General features: G+C 30.6%; 1 long non-coding RNA gene across 6 annotated transcripts; it reads left to right on the top strand.

Moving 5' to 3' along the window:
- The first annotated feature begins 2087 nt into the window (after positions 1–2087).
- Positions 2088–10204, top strand: LOC114196099. 6 transcript variants are annotated; one of them, XR_003606617.1, is made up of 11 exons: positions 2088–2583; positions 2696–2898; positions 3820–4032; positions 5077–5159; positions 5642–5773; positions 6098–6190; positions 6266–6400; positions 7845–7998; positions 8240–8358; positions 9870–10013; positions 10091–10204. It is a non-coding gene; the product is annotated as an uncharacterized LOC114196099 (long non-coding RNA). The 6 variants fall into 6 exon arrangements; XR_003606618.1 differs by having other exon boundaries at positions 2088–2594; XR_003606620.1 differs by adding an exon at positions 4373–4499 and having other exon boundaries at positions 2088–2898.
- The last annotated feature ends 310 nt before the right edge of the window (positions 10205–10514 follow it).

The raw sequence follows: 10514 nt of genomic DNA, 5'->3' as shown, positions 1-10514 counted from the left end.
CCGGCTTAGCCTAACCTATACCAGTGTTCACCTAAACTTCTAATAGCCGACCTAGACCGACTACTCCAGCATATCCGCTAAGTTTAGAACCTAGGCCGACCACTCTAATGAACTCAACATGATGGAAGCGTCCACGTCCAATAAACCTTAAGGGCCTGGGTTTGGGCCCTGGCCCACTCACAAGCCCCACCTAGAGCCCAAGTCAAGGCCCAGCCCATGAAATGGTCAAACGTCATTAATGCTCTATAAATACACGTGGACCCCATCATTTAAAGGTACGCATTCATTAATTGCTGATTTGACTCTTTGAGAGCTTTGACTTACTTGAGCTTCGGAGATTCTTCTGCAGGTAACCCCTCCTGGATTCAAGCCGACATGTATCGAATGGGAAGAGACCAACTGAAGAGATAACAGACTACAGGGTAGGGCGATACTCGTGCCTAACTTATCTTATTTGTTCTTCTGCAGGAACAGAATAAAATATTATTATAATAACGGTTGTGGTAATCCTAATATATAAGACTTATTCATAAAATAAAATAAAAAATACCAAATCAGATGTATCATTTAATTTAATTTTTCAATGTTTATTACTTGACGTTATTGCATTACTTTGATTGAATTTAATGTTCTAGTTATATCTTTTATCTTTTTACATCTTTAAAAGAATAACTTGTTATATCTTGAAAGAAAAATAAAATATTTTATCTTAAAAACATAATTTGATAAGTTTCAAATGATTTTTAATTGAAATTTTGTGCTATAGAAAGAAAAAAGTTAATAAAATATTACTAAAGTATCATTTTCTGAAATTTAAAAAATAGAATTAACTAAAAAACTTATAGTATAATTATATTTCAAAAATGAGAAACATTTAAAAATAGATAAATATTTTAAACTAAAAAATAAAAATAAAAAAGTTACTTTTTTTATTTTATTGGATAAAAATTTAAGTTGTTTTAATTGATATCTTGTGATATAGAAAGAAGATAAGAAAAAATATTAATAACATCAAGTTTTCTAAAAATCTTAAGCGAGAAATATTAAAAAAATAGAAAATTTAAAAATCTTATAATAAAATTATATTAAAAAATGAGAAAAAATTAAAAAATACAAAAAAAATTTCAAAGTATTTTAAATTCAAAATAAAGAAAAAGTATCTCTTTTAATTGTTTTGATAAATTTGTTTAGTTTCATAATGAAAATATAATATAATAAAAAAATAAGATAATGAAATATTAGTAAAATTATCATTGTCTAAAAATAAAAAATATAAATATATAGAAAGATTGAGAAATATTCAACCATAAATACATATTTAAAAAGGTATTTTGAATTAAAAATAGAAAAGATTATTATTTTTTATTAAATTTGATAACATTTTAAGTTTTCTAATTGAAATATTGTACTACAAGAAAGTCCTAATTACTTATGACTAACAAATTATTTTAAAAAAATTACTGTAGAGGTGATTAAGCGTATATATTAGTTTTTAAAATGTTATATTTGATTTGTTCATTGTTAGGCTACGTCAATAATTTTTTAACCTAATTGTACTTCAATTGTGGTAAGATAGATTATAACACATTCTTCTCAATTGTTAAAAAAGAAGAACAAACACTACAAAAAAATTGCATTTAACGGGGATTATTTAGGGAAGATTAATATAACCTTAGCAATGGATGAACTTAATTGAGGTTTTTAAAATCTCCATTAAATTCCAAAGGTTTAGTGTTAAACCTTTATAAAATAGTGTAGGTTTTTAAAATTTCCGCTAAATTACAAAGGTTTAACTTTAAACCTCTAAAAAATAGTATAAATTTTTAAAATCTTCCTTAAATTACAAAGGTTTAATGTTAAACCTTTAAAAAGTAGTATAAGTTCTTAAAACCTTTGATAAATTCACTAGAAAAAAAGTATTTTTTATTAATGGTTATTTTTTAGGGGTTTAAGAAACCGCTAAAAATGTTTTTATTTTTTGTCGATCGTTACAAAATTTTCTCTGTTATTATAAATTTAACTATTTGGTTTCATAAAATTTTAGCTATATTAAATGTTTTCCCTTTTGTTTTTTCTTTATTTTTTTGTCTGTCATCAATCACTCCTTATTTCTTTTCTTTCATCTTCTTCCTTAATTCTTTTCCTTCGTCTTCTTCTTCAACATTGATGATGGTAATTTCTTCATTGGAAAGAAGGAGAACGTGATGCACCGCTTTAGAACCCTAAAATCAAGCTCATTCGTTATGAAAGTGTCATCAAGCTTCTCTTTGTGGAGTTGAATCAGATAAACCATTTAAAAGTCGTGACCGCACTTAGGTCCCGTGGAGGTGACGAAGCTACATCGCATAATGGGGAGGGAGTAGAGGTTGTTGTTGGAGGCGAAAAACCCCATGTTCCAGTCGCTGGACTTGACCGGTCTGACGCACACGCTGATGGTGTTGTACGATCTGGTGTGGATCGTGTAGAAGGTCGACAGAGTCGCCAATGGATCTAGTCAGAACAATCCACTTTAACTTTTCTCAACGAATGCTGAATTTTTGGAATGCTAAGCACAAACTTGAGTCTCAGACTTCATGCTTTGAGGTTAACTTTTGGTACCTCCTTTCAATCGATTGATGTTATTGTTGTTATGCTGAGTGTAGAAACTTTATAATCTTATTCTATATAATGGAAATTTGAGGAACCGATTGTGTAGAAAATTAATTGTTGAGCTCTGTTACTTCCTCGGCTGGTACTAGTAGTGGTGTTGTGACCACCCCTTCTGAGGTTAAGCAGAGAGAAGAGTTGGTGGTGCTGCCCGTGGATAACGGAGAGAATCTTATCTCCGATCACGCTCACTTCAATCTCTCCACTACTCCTCCATTTTCTGTTCAGGCCATACAAACATCTCAACATCATGTGAGAGCTTTTTCTTCTTTTATTATCATAATTCCACCCTTAAGTTTGCCATTTTTCTTTCTTTATATGAATGACATTAATTACAACAGGGGTGGGATGGGACAAAATTTCGATACAACTCCACTTTCCTCCTACATAATTCAAGCTTCACTGTGATTAATAATTTATCTGAGTATTTGAGTTTTCTTAAAATTAATAAGTAGCAATGTGGGTTGTGGAAGCTTTTAAGGTGAAATTTTCGTGAAAATGTCAGATGATTGATATATTTAAGAAGGAAAGAATGTACAGAGAGAAAGGAAAGAATGTAACTAAAGCCATTGAGAATGTTACAGACCAGATACCTTAACTTTTTTCTTTAATTTTGCAGAAAAGATGTAGGAGATTGAATAATACCCAAACGAAGGGGGAGAGATTTTATCTTGTTGTTATATAATTTGACTGTGTTGTTATTCTAATTCTACTATTTTTATAGTAAAATTTACAGAATAAGGAGATGCAATACCTCATTTCAAGTTGTTGCAGAGGAAATGAAAACAAACATCGATCTCACATAGCACTACTTGGTGGTTGTTGTTTAAAATGAAATAGTAGAATGAAGATAGATTTGGAACATAAGGAATTGAAAATTGATATTTAACTGAACCTTACTCTTTCGTCTACGCACTGCTACTATATTATAATAATATGTTTGCTTTATTTTCATCTTTTCGAGATAACTTCTGTGTGAAATGAAAGAATTGAAATAATATATCAACTTGGATGTTACTTTGTACTTGTTGCCTTAGTGTTGCGATCCAATGAGTTATTTACGTATTTGATGATTTTAAGATCAATAATATATGACTATCATGACAGTTGCTTAGATTTTCTTGACTCTGTAACTTCATTTTCTTAATATTACCCAGTTTGTTATCTGTGCAGGCAAAGTCAAGGAAGTCTTTAGTTAGAAGGTTTTCTGCTAGATATACTGTGTAATGGGATTACCCAGGGGATTTGAAGAAACTGTTTAGCAGTCCTGTTGGGAATATAAGTGTTAGAAAGGGCTCTAAGGATGAAGGTGCTACTCATATTATATCAGAAGACAGATCCTCACAGGTGAAGGAAATTGAGGAAGTGAGACATTCTTTGGGACAGGTATGTATGGGAGCTTTATACAGGCTTATTATAAAACCATGCCATCCCTTTAGCAATCGGAACATGATAAAAATCTCTTTGAAGAATATTAGGATTGATAGTAAATGGAAGGTTATTTTTCTTTCAATCATCCCTTATGTGGGTCATGTTTCAGTGAGCATTGCTGAGTCCAGATAGTAACATAGTTCTTTAGGTTTTCTAAATTGGTATCATAAATATACTATTGTCACACTAGAACCATAAATCTGTTTCCTTAATATATTATATGCACACTGATCCCGCAAGAGATCTTTGAAATGACTTAGCTGAAATGTTTGATACTCAAAATGCCTTATGGTAGGACATCAAGAATTCAGAACCTTCAGCGGAATCAACATGTGAACTAATAAAATTCCCAGTCAAAGAAAATTCAGTTGATAAAGAGAGTGAACAGGGAGAAACCATGGCCGTGTGCAAGGATGCACTTAGTAGGTTGGATGTCGCAGCTGAGAATGCCATGCGATTAATATATATATATATATATATATATATATTATTACTTGCTCAATTTGATTATTAATACAAATATTTCTTATGTTTCAGTTATGAAAATTGTTGATTGTTTTCGGCATTTGATGTCTTTTTGATCCACATTTGAAAGGAAAAAACAATGAATCCTTGAAATCCCAAATAAATTAATAAATCACAATTAGATTCCTTTGAAAATAAAAACATATGGTTGTAAAGTTAACAATAACAAAGTGTGTATAACTACAACATATATGATAACTGTGGTTTGCTGGCAGTTTTTTGTGATACTATCTAGCTGTAAGGTTTTTAATTTGAGACTTTTATAGTAACAAGTTGGAGTAAAGTTTTATCATTAAGGATTTATAATTCTTTATCCCCTGCATTTTTCTTTATAATGTTGCAATTTATCTTTCATTGTAAGGGGACCCTTATATTGGTATATTGGATTATAATGTTCATTAATTTGTAATAATTGTGATTGTTATTATGCATATATATTTGATTATCTTGATTGACTTGTTTATCTAATGTTAGGTATGAGAAAAAGTTGAGCGAATGAGTGTGGAGGAGTTTGAACGGGGCAAGCTTTGGTTAAGCGATACTTTTTCTCTCATAAGGTAAGTCCATTACAAGGATCTCAGCGGTAGTTGTAACTTATGGCATGCCACATTCAAATATTTGTACAATCATTCTTAAATTTTTAGACTGCTGTTATGTTTTATACATTTGTTTAGTTGATTTAGTTTTCCAGTTTCCTTTACAGTTGTCTGTAATTGAAACGTGATGATGCATGCTATGATTAGTGGTGCAGTTGATTCTTTATTTATTTAAAATAGGAAGGGTTAAATCTTTCTAAATTGATATTGAAGCAGGCAATAGCAACTTCTTTAGTGCATTTCGCTCATTTATTAGAACAACTTTAAATTGAAAGTTATATGATAGCGCATTAAAACTATAGTAGGGGAGTGTATTTTTTTTAATCATAATAAAAAACTTTCTCCTTTCAATTCCTTAACTTGTTTCCTTAAGGCATTGGTTAGCATTTACTACCCACATTTCTTAAATTGATGAAATCTACTGCTTGACTACATGATACTAGGTGTGAAGATGACTCCCTTCCAAATATAAGATGGGTCCTTGACCTTGCAAAAGTTGCAGTATTAAGGCACGGGGTGCGAGGACTTGTAATTGATCCTTATAATGAGCTTGATCATCAGCGACCTCCAAACTAGTAATTCTCTTAAAAGAACTTATTCTAAATTTGGATTTTCTGAGTTGTATTAGAACTCTTTAGAATGCTGGGACTTACTGGAGATTCTTTCAATATGAATATGTATTAGAGAAGTACAGGGAAATTATATTTGAATGTTGTGTATTGTATATCAGAGACGTGCATGTTATTTATAATTAAATTAAGGGATACATAAAAAATAAATCTCTCTCCAAGAACATGATGTGTTACAAATCATTCTCTGTTACCAAACTCCCTTTATTTTTGTCTAGATAATGGATGATGGCTAGTTGAGATTAATGTAGTTGTTGCAAAAACTTGCAGGACCGAAACAGAATATGTGAGATGCTTACCTTAATCAAACGCTTTGCACAACATCATGGATGCGATGTTTGGTTTTTAGCACATCCTAGGCAGGTTGGTACATAAACAACTTTGGTTTCATCTATTGTGATTTTACTCTTTCTGATATTCTTTCTTCTCATTTCATAGCTGCATAATTGGGTTGGGGGTCCTCCCAATCTCTATGATATAACTGGAAGTGCACACTTCATAAATAAGTGTGACAATGGAATTGTTATTCACCGAAATCGGGATCCTGAAGCTGGACCTATGAATCAAGTACAGGTGAGTGATTGCAGCACAATATTGCAAGTGATTTCGAAACAAAGAAAAAAATATATAAAAGAGAAAGCAACCTATCATCTAGGAAAATTAACTACACGCATGCTTCTGAATTTCCTCTCTGCTACAGACTTTTCCTTTTCTCTATGATTTTTTATTTTATTTTATTTATGGTTTAGCAGAAAACAATTTCTCATCTCATATACCCATTCTCTTACTATGAATTGGAAAAAGAAATTATTCTTGTAATTGAAATTTTAGATTTAAGTAATAGTTAGAAACCCTTTTGATTCTATTATTAGATTCATTGGCTCGATTTCAATTGTTTGGAATTCATGAGAGTGACTTATAAATATCAAGAATTTAGGTTATGTTTGATTCTTTTCCCATAGAAGTTTGTATGTGTTTTGGTGAACTACTATTGTTTATTGAATAAGTGATTGTCGTAATATTAGTTACTAATTTTTATTAATCGGAGTTAAGTTTACGATCTCTGTCATTATTTTTCTAAAAAGTTCTCAAATAGTGTCATTATTTTTCTAAAAAGTTCTCAAATAGGATCAAACTCAGACATTTCTCTTAATTCTTTTTATCTAATCACGTCTTATTTTATTTCAATAATACATTAAAGACACATTTTGAAAAAAATATTTGTGTATTTGGATAATCATTTAAAGACATGTTTTGTTAAGTATTTTTCTTAAACAAATTTAAATCATAAATATTACATACATGTAAAAGTTTCATATGTTAAATTTTGTTATGAAAAAAAGATTAACCCATAAATTTTTCATTCTTCTTTTTAAATTTTTTAAACTAACGATATATCTCGTAAATATTAGTGAAAAAGTTAAATTCAAAATCTCTTTATTCTACCTTTTACAACTAAACAAATTTTATACCTCATTAAAAACTTTCTTATTATAATAGTTGTAGTTTGCATGTACATTTGTAAGTTTTAGGTAATTGAGATTTGTTTTGGTACAACATATTTAAATTTGACAATGAACAAAAAGTAATCTCTAAATTTAATTATTTCATCATGCTATTGAAACTTTATCTGATGTTTGCCATGGAATATTTTATTTTTACACTATATATATATATATATATATATATATATATATATATATATATATAAAGTAAATTTAAAAAAGAAAACCGATTCATTTGGCTCAGTGTTGTTCGTTTTGCATGAAAAAGAATTTTCCTGTCAATAACGTTTAGTTTAATAGTAATTTGGTTGCAAAATAAGGGATTATGATGAAACTTATCTTCTCACAAACCCTTCAGACTGTCCTACCAAAATGAACCACTCAAAACTAGATAGGAAATTTATAGTGAGAAAAGCCAAGACTTCATTAACTTCATTGCACTGCAAATATTTTTTTCTGTTTGGCATAAACTTCAGTCCCCATGGTAACTCATTTTTTGTGGCAAATGGCAGGGTAACTGGTGAATACACACCAACAGATAACAAGAGACCAACTGATAGGCTTGTACAGTGGTCGACAACAACTACGTCCTAAAATGAACTTAACTTCTGATACTAGGATTGTGTCTAAAACATGGCCATAGTGTCTTCATTGGAGTGCCAAAGGGTTAGATTGAATCTTAGCATGGGTTGTGAAAATTGATTGTATAATATCATTGTTTTGGCTTTCATTATTTGAAGATCTTGAATCCTGTAGCTGTCCTCTTATACGTGTTAGGATTACATCTTTAATTTTGAAGTTCTGCTTTTTAATCCTTGTATAGAGATACGAATTATAATTGATGTCTAATAGACATAAAGTTTTATGTTTTATAAGGTGTTGATGTTCTTTTATGAACATTATGCAGGTTGAGAATCTTGCTGACTTCTATGAATATTGCAAGGGATTGGAACTTGCCATGAATTTCAAGTTTCCAACACTAAGACAAGTTCTTTTTGTTTGTTACAGCAAGTCATATGATATTATGTAAAGAACATCTTTCCTGATGAAGGATTATCTTGTTTTCTTTTAAGATTATTGAATATGATGTGAGTTGATTAAGAAAGCTAAGTGAAATCCCTACTGGATATTAAGATAACAAGCTATCTAGATGTGAAGGTTCCTTTCACAAAGCTCAAAAGAAGAAGATGATGCATTGATTCAAAATGAAAAGGAAATGGAAAGCATATAAATCATAGAAAACCAAGAACAATTAAAGGAAGAAGAAAACATAAAATGGAAAGAAAAGGAATGGTAAAAATGTGAGAAGCACACCACTACAAGGCTAGGCTAGAAGTCATGGCAACCTTGAAGATGAGTGGATGTGTGCCGCCACTAGCTATGCAAGATAAGGCTTAAAAGTATTCACTCCCAAGGGAGGAAACTCTCACAAATGGTTGAGACACAAGAGTGTTTTTACTTCAAAATGTTCAACCCTTTTACATGTTTAGGAGCACCCCTTATATAGAAGAGTTTAGGGGCCTCTAAGTAAATAAAAGATACCTAAGGATGTCTCTACAAAAACCTAACCCTAGCTTCTAGAAACTAGGTCAAATAAGGTTACAAAAATGAGAGATAAAAGAGCTAACTATTGTGTGTGCATGACTAATTTCGTTCTAGCACAAAAGGAGATAAAGAATGTGTTTCTCATATGTCTATAAAAAGTGGTCAAAGTGTGCTAAAAACAAAGGAGACCAAAGGTATATAGGTACACTTGCTTCATGCCTTTTACTTTATGCTTTATGCCTTTGCTTTACTCTCTCCTCCACATCATTTATGCTCCCCAATCACCATGCGCCACCTAGCATTGCTTTCTTACTCCTAATTAACCTACAAAGCAAATAAACATAGATTAACATGTTGGCTTAAGTCAAGTCAACTATCGTCAACAAGTCAAACCTAGTCAAAGGTCAACAAGTCAACTAAAGTTGATTCAACTAAGTCAACTTAGGGAATCAAAAATAACAAACACAAATGAAAGGGATGAAGGGTTAGTGAACTTCCTTTCTAAACATGCTTAGTCTTCTTAAGCATGTGTCTTCATCCTTGGTTGGGGTCAATCCTTCATCATTCCCTTTCACAAGATATATCAATTGAAGATTCACTAGCTCATGTTCTAGGAAGTAAAGAACATTGTGGTCGTGTCCGAAGAATGGGATTGGGACCTTGCCTTTCTCGTGTGTTTGGATATACTATGAATTTTCATTTTGGGACATCCTCATCTTGTCCTTCTTATTCCGAATTGCAAAATTAGGTTATTGATTTGGATTGTCATGTGTAGCAATATGATGTTGTTTGCTTTGGATTGTCATGCCAAGGTTGTAAATGTTGTTGTGTTGAATATTATTGGACACTATTAATGTTGTTGTTGTGTTGCTTTGGATTGTTTTCTATAAGTAGGAGTAAGAAATGTAGTATATTTTTTGTTGATAGATTGAGTGTTTTATAATGTTTATGTCTTTTTTACGATTTTAATAATAGATTGTGTTCTAATATAGGTCTTTGCATTAAAGTCACAATTGGATGAACAAAATAAACGAAATGAAGAACGTGACAAAAGACTTAATGCAATCATGAACTTCTTTTCTCAAAATTATCAAGGTCAATTGCCTCCTGAGTTGACTATGTTCAATCCTGCACCGGTAATGTTTAAGACTGCATAACTTCTTTTATTTTTCAGAGTTTACATTTGTAATTATGATTCACATTTATATTGTAGGTTTCTGATCAAGGAAGTGTGCCAACTAATACAACAAGTTCTGGACATGAGGAAAATCATATGTGATAGTTGAAGAATATAATATAATATGGAAGTTAATTGAATCATTTTATGTTTTGAGAACCATTGCAGTACTTCATGATAGTTTTTGCTGACTAATATTGTACTTGAATTTGAATTTGTATATTTGTTATACTTTGATATACATTTAGTCATCTATAAATAATTTGTCAATTTGATGAGTTTATATCTATTTAGGTATAATTTCATTAAATATAGATTAAAAAATAGAATAAATGTAAATAATTGTGATTGAAAAATATATATGAATACACAAATAATAAATGAGTAAAAATATAATAATAATAATAATAATTTAAAAATCTATAATACTTTACGGAGGTTTTGAAACCTATAGTATTTT

The sequence above is a fragment of the Vigna unguiculata genome, chromosome 9 (genome assembly GCF_004118075.2).
Source record: "Vigna unguiculata cultivar IT97K-499-35 chromosome 9, ASM411807v1, whole genome shotgun sequence".
Taxonomy (NCBI): domain Eukaryota; kingdom Viridiplantae; phylum Streptophyta; class Magnoliopsida; order Fabales; family Fabaceae; genus Vigna; species Vigna unguiculata.
This window is presented reverse-complemented; position numbering and strand designations above follow the sequence as displayed.